The following is a 9,921-nucleotide window of genomic DNA, read 5'->3' as shown; positions in this document are numbered from 1 at the left end:
GGCCAAGGAGGGTGGATCACTTGAGGTCAGGAGTTGAAGATCAGCCTGGCCAACATGATGAAACCCCATCTCTACTAAAAATACAAAAATTAGCCAGGCATGATGGCAGATGCTTGTACTCCCAGCTACTCGAGAGGCTGAGGCAGGAGAATCGCTTGAACCTGGGAGGCAGAGGTTGCAGTGAGCCGAGATTGCGCTGCTGCACTCCAGCCTGGGTGACAGAATGAGACTCCATCTCCAAATTAAATAAATAAATAAATACATACATAAATAAATAAATAAAATTAGCAGGCTGTGGTGGCACACACCTATAGTCCTAGCAACTTGGGAGGCTGAGGTGGGAGGATCACTTGAGCTCAGGACAAGGAGGCTGCAGTGAGCCGTGATCACACCATTGCAGTCCAGCCTGAGTGACAGAGCGAGACCCTGTCTCAAAACATGGTCTCTACAGTCAGAACGCCCAGATGTCAAGCTATACCATGCTAGTGTAGTCTTGGGCAGGTCACTTCATCTGTCTGTGCCTCAGCTTCCTAGTCCATGGAATGAGAGTAAAAATAGTGCAATTTTCAGGCCAGGCGTGGTGGCTCATGCCTGTAATCCCAGCACTTTGGGAGGCCAAGGCTGGTGGATCTCTTGAGGTCAGGAGCTTGAGACCAGCCTGGCCACATGGTGAAACCGCCGTCTCTACTAAAAATATAAATATTAGCTGGGCATGGTGGCAGGCGCCTATAGTCCCAGCTACTCGGGAGGCCGAGGCGGGAGAATCACTTCAACCGAGGAGGTGGGGGTTGCAGTGAGCCGAGATCATGCCACTGCACTCTAGCCTGAGCGACAGAGCAAGACCTGTCTCAAAAAAACAAAGCAAAACAAAAAATAGTGCAACTTTCTAGGGTTGCCCATGTGAGAATAAATGGAGCATGCCCAGGAGTAGAGCATCCAGTGCATCCCAGGTGAGCCCAAACTTGAGCCTTCTTTCACATCCCCCTTTAGTTGGCACCCGTTTAATCAGGGTCTGTCCCACTGCGTGCATAAGAGTCCTCAAGTTTCCCTCCCATTAATCCCTACCCCCTTGGGCAAATTCATGGCCACTCTTTCATGTTGTGTCCCCAGTGCAGAGGGGTGGCAGCAGCCCACTGCATTCACTCAGCAGAGATGCCCACCCAACAAAGGAGACCAACACATAAATGTCTGTTGACAGGAACTTCAGAAACACATGAATTGGACCAGGCGTGGTGGCTCACACCTGTAGTCCTAGTACTTTGGGAGGCTGAGGCAGGTGGATCATTTGAGGTCAGGAGTTCGAGACCAGCCTGGCCAACGTGGCGAAACCTTGTCTCTACTAAAAATGCAAAAATTAGCCAGGTGTGGTGGCACGCGCTTGTAATCTCAGCTACTTGGGAGGCTGAGGCATGAGAATTACTTGAACCCAGGAGGCAGAGGTTGCAGTGAGCTGAGATCCGACCACTGAACTCCAGCCTGGGCAACAGAGGGAGTCCCTGTCTCAAAAAAAAAAAGAAAAAAAGAAAAAAGAAAAGAAAAGAAAAAGAAAGAAAGAAATATGTGCGTTGGGGCCAGGCAAGGGAAGGGGCAGGATCAGATGTGATCCTGATTTTGTGCCTTTTGGGCAAGGCCTTTCCACTCTCTGGGCCTCAGTTTCCTCATCTGTATAATGACCAGATAAGCTCCACTAGCAGAACTTTAGGGCTTAGGGCTTGACCAGCATGCCGGAGGGCAACCATTCCTAAGTGGCCTGATCCTGGAAGCCTGAAGTCCCCAGGTTACAGCCTCCATTCTCTTTTGCTGGCCAGACATCCTCACCAGCCCCCACAGTTCAACTCTGAACCTCTTGATTACACAGCTGCTGGCTGTCGCTATTAAGCAACTTTACAAGTATCTTTTCCTTTGCTCCTCTTGGGCATTTTATGAGACATCTTATTGCCCCCATTTTAGAATTGTCTAAACTAAGCCTCAGAAAGGTGGCATGGCTTGCCTGAGGAGCCGCAGCTGATAGGTGGTTGAGCCACGATTTGAAACCAGTTCTGCCTGATCCCAGTGCCTAAGCCCTCTTGCTGCAACACAAGAGCAGGGATCATCGTGTTCCTTGCTGCAGTCCCCATGTCATGCCTTGTACGTGGTAAGCACACTATCTGTCTGTCTGTCTGCCTATCTATCTATCTATCATCTATCTATATTTTTTTGAGACACAGTCTCACTCTATCACCCAGGCTGATGGAGTGCAGTGGTGCGAACTTGGCTCACTGCAGCCTCTGCCTCCCAGGTTCAAGCAATTCTCCTGCCTCAGCCTCTTAAGTAGCTGGGATTACAGGTGCCCGCCACCATGCCCGGCTAATTTTTGTATGTTTTTTCAGTAGAGTTGGGGTCTCGCCATGTTGCCCAGGCTGGTCTTGAACTCCTGACCTCAGGCATCAGCCTCCCAAAGTGCTGGGATTACAGGCATGAACCACCGTGCCCGGCCTCAATCAATATTTGTGTTGAGAATGAAAAAGTGAATAGATCCCCAATTTTGAGTACCTTCTTCTCCTCCAAAGGAAAAAGGAATCTATGGTGTTAATAGAAAGCAAAAAGAAGGAAATGAACGAGCATTTCTTGAACACCTGCTATGTGCCAGGTGCTTTGAGATATATTACCTCATTTAAACCTCCCTCCAACCTGGGAGGAGTGTGTTCCTGCCCCCGTTTTGCAGATGAGGGTGCTGAGGCTCAGAGAGGTGAAGCAACTCTCTTGAGGTCACATAGCAAAGACTATAAAAGCCAGGATTTACAACAAACCTCTGAGACTGTGAATCCCTCTTCAGTGTGTTTTTCTGGGAGCTTGTGGCTTGCAAGCGTAGCTCTTAAAAGAGGCCTGCAGCCAGGCACAGTGGCTCACGCCTGTAATGCCAGCACTCTGGGAGGCCGAGGCAGGTGGATCACTTGAGGTCAGGAGTTCGAGACCAGCCTGGGCAACATGGTGAAACCCCATCTCCACCAAAAATACAAAAATTAGCCGGGTGTGGTAGTGCGTGCCTGTAGTCCCAGCTACTCAGGAGGCTGAGGCAGGAGAATCACTTGAACCTGGGAGGTAGAGGTTGCAGTGAGCCGAAATCATGCCACTGCACTCCAGCCTGGGCAACAGAGTGAGACTCTGTCTCAAAAAAAAAGAGGCCTGCAAATGTGAACATACAAAGAATTTGGCAACATGAAATATTCAATGACAGGTCAATGACTACGGCGTGCAGGGGGCTGAGAGGGAAAGCCCTGGTAGGAACCCGCAGGTTGGAGCTGCTCCTGGACTTGTGACTTTGGGTATCCTAGCGTGGGAGAAGAAAACAAGAACGGGGAGAGGGAGTGACGCTATGGGAGCCGCTCTCCATTCGGTGAAACATGACAGTACTGGAAGCCGCACAACGCCATCATTTAATTAGCAGGTACCATAATGAAGGTATGACATTTCAACACCAACCACTCCAGCTTCTTGCTTCACACCCCACCCCACCTGAAGACAAGGCCACAGAAGTAGACAGGTGTCCTCAAAGACCCTGGAGCTACTAGGCTGCCTCTCAGAGCCCCAGCTTTGTGTTTTAATAATAATAACAATGGGGTCAGGTGAGGTCATTCACACCTGTAATCCCAACGCTTTGTTTGGGAGGCCGAGGAGGATCGCTTGAACCCAGGCATTTAAGACCAGCCTGGCAATATAGAGAGACCCCCATCTCCACCCCCATTTTTTTTTAATTAGTCGGGTGTGATGGTGCACACCTGTGGTCCCAGCTACCTGGGACGTGGAAGTGGGAGGATTGCTTGAGCCTGGGAAGTCGAGGTTGCAGTGAGCCATCATTGAGCCATTGCACTCCAGCCAGGGCGAGAGAATGAGAACCTGTCTCTGGAAAAAAAAAAAAAAAAGTAATTCTTGAACCTTGAACCATACCATTACTTCAGCTGGGGAACCGTAGTGAACTCCTATAATTTCATGTTGCCTGGGCAACCATTTTGAATATTTTAGACTTTCTCATATAAAAAGCAGGTCTCAGTCAACCCTTGACATAGTCCATTCTCCACCTCCTCCCAGTTCCTCAAGGTGGTCAATCCAGTATCTGTCTTATGCAACCGCCTCCTGCTGACCCCCTCCCTATGGGACAGCTGGAGACAAACTACGTGACTTACCCCCCTGACTCCACCCCCTGCCTGGAGGGCACAGTTATGCTGCAGTGACCAGTCACAGTGTGACCTCCTGGAACGCATGCCCACTAGCTCTAACCCCCACAATTAGAACTCCCTGAGGGAAACCTGCTAGGGGAATGCCCTGGACTCCAACAAAGTCTTTTTTCTGGGGGGGGGACAGAGTTTCGCTCTTGTTGCCCAGGCTGGAGTGCAATGGCGCGATCTTGGCTCACTGCAACCTCCGCCTCCTAGGTTTAAGCAATTCGCCTGCCTCAGCCTCCCAAATACCTGGGATTACAGGCATGCGCCACTACGCCCAACTAATTTTGTATTTTTAGTAGAGATGAGGTTTCTCCATGTTGATCAGGCTGGTATCGAACTTCTGACCTCAGCTGATCTGCCCACCTCGGTCTCCCAAAGTGCTGGGATTACAGTCGTGAACCACTGTGCCCAGCCTTTTATTTATTTTTTTTTGAAATGGAGTCTTGCTCTGTTGCCCAGGCTGGAGTGCAGTGGCACAATCTTGGCTCACTGCAAGCTCGGCTTCCCGTATTTACACCATTCTCCTGCCTCAGCCTCCTCAGTAGCTGGGATTACAGGTGCCCACCACCACGCCCGGCTAATTTTTTTGTATTTTTTAGAAGAGACAGGGTTTCACCGTGTTAGCCAGGATGGTCTTGATCTCCTGATCTCGTGAGCCGCCCGCCTCGGCCTCCCAAAGTGCTGGGATTACAGGCGTGAGCCACTGCGCCCTTCCCGATGCTCACAATTTTTTTTTTTTTTTTTTAGAGATGGAGTTTCTCGCTCTTGTTGCCCAGGCTGGAGTGCAATGGCGCCATCTCGGCTCACAGCAACCTCCGCCTCCTGGGTTCAAGCCATTCTCCTGCCTCAGCCCCTGAGTAGCTGGGATTACAGGCATGCGCCACCACGCCGGGCTAATTTTGTATTTTTAGTAGAGACGGGGTTTCTCCATGTTGGTCAGGCTGGTCTCGAACTCTGGACCTCAGGTGATCCGCCCGCCTCGGCCTCCCAAAGTGCTGGGATTACAGGCGTGAGCCACCGCGCCCAGCCCCGATGCTCACAATTTAAGACCACAGGTTCCGGCTTGCTGAAGCTCACCCCACCCAAAGCCCTTGCTTTATAGAAGAGGAAATGGGGGCTCAGAAATGGGGAGTGTGTGCCTAAAGGAGGTAAGTGGCAGAGCCAGCGTGACAGTGAAAGCAGCTGGTAGACTCCGTGTGTAGAGGCAGAAACTGAAGTCACAAAGAGGAGGAGACTCAGCCAACACCTGCTTACCAGTTACTGAACCTTGACTGTCCTGTTCCTGGGTGACCACCTTCATCCTCACAGTGTCTCTAGGAGTATGAGTTAGAGTAACCCCACTGAGGCTTAGAGTAGTTGGGCAGAGCACTCTGATGGTCTTTATAGTGCATCATGGTTCCCATTCCAAATCCCACACCAATTCCCTTCGGCTGGGGTGTCAGGTATGGGGCATAGTCCACCAAAATGGGGCATCAGGCCAGTCCTGTGTTTTCTGTGACTTTCCTGCCCACAGGCACCCACTGGCCATTCCTGTTTGACAGACAGCCTCTACTTCCTAAGTCCCAAAGTTCAAGATGACTGGTAGAACATATCAGAGCAGTTCCATCGTCTGCTCAGCCTTGAACCTTCCATGGCTCCCCATTTCCCTTGGCACGAAGCCCATACCACTGGGCCCAGCCTGGTCTGGTCCCCTGCTGACATCACTGGCCACACTGGTCATTTCTTTATTTCTCACCACCACCTTTCCTGCTATGCTGTTCCCTCTGTCTGGAAGACCCTTCCCCTCTGCTAACTCCTACTCAGACTTCAGGATCCCAGTGTAAATGTCCCTTCCTTGGAGAAGCCCTCCTGATTGCCTCTGACCAGGTCACTTGGTGTCAGGACACACTGTATTTTTCTTCCATAGCTTTCATTGCAGCATTAAATAAAAGATTTTTCCTTTTTGAGACGGTATCTTGCTCTGTTGTCCAGGCTGGAGTGCAATGGCACAATCTCAGGTCACTGCAACCTCCACTTCCTGGGTTCAAGCAATTCTCATGCCTCAGTCTCCTGGGTAGCTGGGACTACAGGCATGTGCCACCACGCCCAGCTAATTTTTGTATTTTCAGTAGAGACAAGGTTTCGCCATGTTGGCCAGGATGGTCTTGAACTCCTGACCTCAAGTGATCCACCCACTTTGGCCTCCCAAAGTGCTGGGATTATAGGTGTGAACCACCACGTCTGGCCTGATTAAATCTTATAAAAAGCTTAGGCAACAAGTACTTTTCTAAAACCCATTTGCGTTGAGAACAGAAAAATGTCCTCTAAAAAAGCAAATATTGCTGAGGCAGGCGGATCACCTGAGGTCAGGAGTTGGTAACCAGCCTGGCCAATATGGTGAAACCCCATCTCTACTAAAAATACAAAAATTAGCAGAGTGTGGTGGCGCACGCCTGTAATCCCAGCTACTCAGGAAGCTGAGGCAGGAGAATCGCTTGAACCGGAGAGGCAGAGTTTGCAGTGAGCCTAGCCAAGATCTTGCCAGTGCACTCCAGCCTGGGCGACAAGAGCAAAACTTCGTCTCAAAAAAAAAAAAAAAAAAAGCAAATACTGGGGCTGGGCATGGTGGCTTATGCCTATAATCCCAGCACTTTGGGAAGCCAAGGCTGGTGGATCACTTGAGGTCAGGAATTCAAGACCAGCCTGGCCAACAGGTGAAATCCATCTCTACTAAAAAAAAAAACACAAAAAATTAGCCAGGTATGGTGGCACACACCTGTAATCCCAGCTACTTGGGAGGCTGAGGCAGGAGAATTGCTTGAACCCGGAAGGCGGAGGTTGCTGTGAGTGGGGAGATTGTACCACTGCACTCCAGCCTGAGTGACAGAGTGAGTGAGACTCTGTCTCAAAAAAAAAAAAAAAAAAGGAAATATTAAGAAAGCCCATTACTATAGCTTCTCCTTTAGTTAGAATGACTACAGTACAGTACATTTACTCACTCAACTACACAGCATTAGAAGTACCAATAAAAATAAGCAAAAGTTACAATTTTCCTATAGAGAAGGATGTTTAAACTGTGCTTACTATAAAATTGATTCAGTGAGGAACTTTGGTCTTTAGATTTTGCTTCAAAGTTAAACCTAAGTGTTCCCATGGAATCAAAACTGTACAGGTAGTTTACCATAGAGGTACAAATTCCAATGTGATTTGTTTCGTTTTCCATATTCAAAACATTTTCACACAGGGAAGTTAATAAGAGAAGAAAGGAACAAATACCCTAGGGGTTCAAAACCATTACCCAGACTTGTTATCTGTCAGGCAGAGGCTGTGTGCTAATGCCTGTCCTCATTTTGGAATGCTCAGATTTGTACCTGATTCATTGCCATTCTGTGAGCTCCTTGAGAGAGCTCCATCTTTGACCCCACATTGCCTGGCAAAGCCTGGTCTAAGAGAAAAGTTCCAGTAGTGATTGTGGAACTGAATAGAATGAAAAAGGTCGGCTGGGCACAGTGGCTCATGCCTGTAATCACAGCACTTTGGGAGGCTGAGACAGGCGGATCACCTGAGGTCAGGAGTTTGAGACCAGCCTGGCCAACATGGTGAAAGCCGGTCTCTACTGAAAAAACAAAAATTAGCTGGGCGTCGTGGCATGCACCTGTAGTCCCAGCTACTCGGGAGGCTGAGGTGGGAGAATCGCTTGAACCCAGGAGGCAGAAGTTGCAGTGAGCCGAGGTCACACCACTGCACTCCAGCCTGGGTGACAGAGTGAGATCCTGTTTCAAAAAAACAAAACAAAACAAAACAAAAACAGAAAAAAGGAAAAGGTTGGCTTTCTCTCTCTTTCTTTTTGGGACAGGGTCTTGCTCTTTCACCCAGGCTGCAGTGCAGTGGCACAATCATGGCTCACTGCAGCCTCTATCTCCTGGGCTTAAGCAATCCTCTGGCCTCAGCCTCCTGAGTAGCTGGGACCACAGGCACATGCGCCCCCATGCCCAGCTAATTTTTTTTTTTTTTTTTTTAGAGATGAGGTCTTTCTGTGTTGCCCAGGTTGGTTCATTTTTATGTTTCTTCAATTTAATGACAATGGTAGTGTGCTATGACACTGTCTTAGGACTGTGACACGGTCAGGCTTCCTTAGAACATTTTATCCATGTGAGACTACAAAGGCCAGGCCCTCTCAGCCCCCTGAGGCTGCCCCCGTAGATGGAGGACAAGGTGGCATTCCCCCTCTTCTCTGTGCTGTTTAAATGACCAAAATAGTATTTTTATGCAGTAACTGAAAAAATGTCCAAAACTTGGCTGTATCCCACTTGGGTGTTTCCTGGGATGGCAGCAAGTGGGCCTGTTGGCGGGTGCGCCTTCGCATTAATTAGGGAGAGGCGGCAGACGGGCCCCGAGAAACAGCAAGGAGAATTGGCATGGTGGCTCTTAACGCCCAGAGGAGTTGGCTCAACAAAGCCCATTTGGCACATTTAGTCCTGCTGAAAACCTGGCAGTTGGGGAGGTGACATCACTGGAATCAATTATCCCCACAATTGCCAGTCCTGGGTAGAAATAACTCCGTAAATCGATTCATAATAGCCACACCATTCATCGAGGGCCGCCTGCCTGCCAGCATGCAAACTGCCCTATCTACATTAACCCATTGAAACCTCACATCAGCCCTGACAGGGAGTTGGCATTGCTACTGTCCTAACTTGAGGACAACAGAGGGAAGACTTTACACACACACAGGAGAAGCTCACGTGAAGATGGAGGCAGAGGCTGGAGCGAGACAGGAATGCCTAGAGTCACCAGAAGCTGGAAGAGGCAAGAATAGACTTTCTTCCAGAGTCGTCTTTCTTTTTTTGAGATGGAGTCTCGCTCTGTTGCCCAGGCTGGAGTGCAGTGGCGCGATCTCAGCTCACTGCAAGCTCCGCCTCCTGGGTTCACGCCATTCTCCTGTCTCAGCATCCTGAGCAGCTGGGACTACAGGCGCCCGCCACCATGCCCGACTAATTTTTTGTATTTTTAGTAGAGACGGGGTTTCACTATGTTAGCCAGGATGGTCTCAATCTACCGACCTCGTGATCCACCTGCCTCGGCCTCCCAAAGTGCTGGGATTACAGGCGTGAGCCACCGCACCCAGCCCGGAGTCGTCTTTTAATTTTAATTTTGTAGAGATGAGGTCTTGCTATGTTGCCCAGGCTGGTCTCAAACTCCTGAGCTCAAGCAATCCTCCCTCCTCATCCTCCCAAAGTCCTGGGATTACAGGTGTGAGATAGCACGCCCAGCCTTTTTTTTTTTTTTTTTTTTTTTGTGACAGGATCTTGCTATGTTGCCCAGGCTGGTCTCAAACTCCTTGATTCAAGGAGTCCTCCCACCTCAGCCTCCCAAGTAACTAGGATTACAGGCACGTACCACCATGCCCAGCTCAGAGCCTTCGGAGAGAGTGTGTTCTAGCCAACACCTTGATTTTGCCCTAGTGATACTAATTTTGGACTTCTGGCCTTTAGAACTGTGAGAGAATACATTTTGATTTTTTTTTTTTTTTTTTTCTTTCGAGACGGAGTCTCGCTCTGTCACCCAGGCTGGAGTGCAGTGGCGCGATCTCGGCTCACTGCAAGCTCTGCCTCCCGGGTTCACGCCATTCTCCTGCCTCAGCCTCTCCGAGTAGCTGGGACTACAGGCGCCCGCCACCACGCCCGGCTAATTTTTTTGTATTTTTAGTAGAGACGGGGTTTCACCGTGGTCTCGATCT

This window comes from Nomascus leucogenys, chromosome 10 (assembly GCF_006542625.1).
Source record: "Nomascus leucogenys isolate Asia chromosome 10, Asia_NLE_v1, whole genome shotgun sequence".
In the NCBI taxonomy this organism is placed as follows: Eukaryota; Metazoa; Chordata; class Mammalia; order Primates; family Hylobatidae; genus Nomascus; species Nomascus leucogenys.
Note: the sequence above shows the minus strand (reverse complement) of the source record.